The sequence below is a fragment of the Anneissia japonica genome, unplaced genomic scaffold (assembly GCF_011630105.1).
Source record: "Anneissia japonica isolate Jap-2015-1 unplaced genomic scaffold, ASM1163010v1 scaffold218054_len391659_cov197, whole genome shotgun sequence".
Classification (NCBI taxonomy): Eukaryota; Metazoa; Echinodermata; class Crinoidea; order Comatulida; family Comatulidae; genus Anneissia; species Anneissia japonica.
Window position 1 is genome coordinate 305808 of NW_022743009.1, and position 2053 is coordinate 307860.

Genomic DNA, 2053 nt, shown 5'->3' on the forward strand with positions numbered 1-2053 from the left:
TCGTCGTTACCTCCCCAACAGACGAAACCCGGTTTCTTAGCAACCAACCATTGATCATTATTCAACATCCAACCAATGGTGAGTACGGTAGTGAATAAGCCAAAGGATGCGCTAGCATGGGAAATTGTATTTTGATTCTAGCATTGATACGTCTGACATTATTTACAATAATAACAATATTTATTTCTACTATAGCACTATCAAAACAGCATAATATTCGATAAAAGACTAGACATACATCTAATAATAGTGAATATAATTAAGTGAAGCTAATTAATAGAGTAATTCATGATATGTTTTCCATGGTGTACGTTAACCATTTTGGGTGATCATCATCATCATCATCATCTTCTACTTCTATGCCTCTTTTAGGCTCTTGTAAGCCTATTTGATTTGAGTGTTAGACGGCTATTATTAGAGTCTAGCCAACATACGTGACGGAGAACCTTCATGGAATGTTAGGATCAACGAATGAATACGTTGATATCCTAATGCAAACCTGATGTACAAATAAATATGTCTTCATCCTGTTTAGGTTTAGTTGGTATAGTTGTTTAATTAATTTGGTGTATATAAATGTTATAATAATGATAATAATAATAATAATAATAATAACAATAATAATAATAATAATAATAATAATAATAATAATTATTATTATTATTATCATTATAGGACTATTAACAATATCATCGTCGTTATCATTCGTCATCATCATTATTATTAATAAAAATAAAATAATTATTACTGTTATTATTATTTATATTCTTTAATTAGGCATAATTATTATTAAGCATTATTATTCATATAATCATTGTCAGTATCCTTACTATGATCATAATTATTATCGTTATCATCATCATTATCAATAACGTTATTATTATTATTAATTATTATTATTATTATTATTATTATTATTATTATTATTATTATTATTATTATTATTATTATCTTCATCATCATCACCATCATCATTATTACGGTATCAAAATCAACAAAGGAAGTACTTAGAAAATAATACAGTCAATTTCAAAGAGCATTTTTGAATCCAGAGCTTATTTAATGGTAAAAGTTGTAGTTAAATGTGGTAGTTAATTTTGTTCTAATTATAGATTGCAATCTATTTTTAAAGTACTTATTGCCGTCCTCTTTATCATCAGAAGTACGTTAATACTGTATGTGATAGAACACATTAAATAAATATTTATTATTATCGTCATTATTGCTATTACTGTAGCTTATTATGGTATTTCTCAATAAAAATAGCATATTTGTTATTGTTCAGAAATAATGAGTTTCTTGACGACAGGAGTTAACAAAGTTGTTTGCAAGGTTTACTAGAATGTACAGTGCGAATCCCTCTAACATGGTTGTTGCCACATCCTCATTTTGTTTACATTAATTAATAAATATTGCATTGATTCAAAGTTTGATCTATGGGGAATTAGTGAAGAGTCAATTATTAAGGTTTAATTATCTTCATTTTGATGATTCATGATTTCTAAAGATCATTGGCATACAAAAAATATCTACATGTGAACGTCCGACCTAACGACGACTGATATTTCAAGGCTCAATTTTTATACGGAATGTATTTAAACTTGTTAGAAATAATTTTCATACGACAAAAGCCATTCAGTATAACTCACATCATACCTGGATCTAACCAAGCTTTATTATTATATCTATATTTTCATTTTCTGGAAAAGTTCGATGCACCAACAATTATGGCAATGCTGAGGGCAAGGCAAGGTAACAACTTTATTAGATTAAAGACTGCAATTTACAATATCGGTTACTCTTAACGTGGAAAAAATGCAGCTTGACAAGGAGCGTGCTTTCAGTAGTGTTTGACGGACTACGCGAATTCCAGGTAGTTTACACTTTTAGCAGGTACATTGACGTTAGTATGAACATTTTTATTGTCATGGAACCAATCAATTCGTATAATGTTTGGTCCATGGAGGTATAAAGTAATTATACCTTAGCCTTGTTATGGCCCAACCCTCATAAAACATGCCTTATATGATAAACCAAATCCGAACTAGGCCAC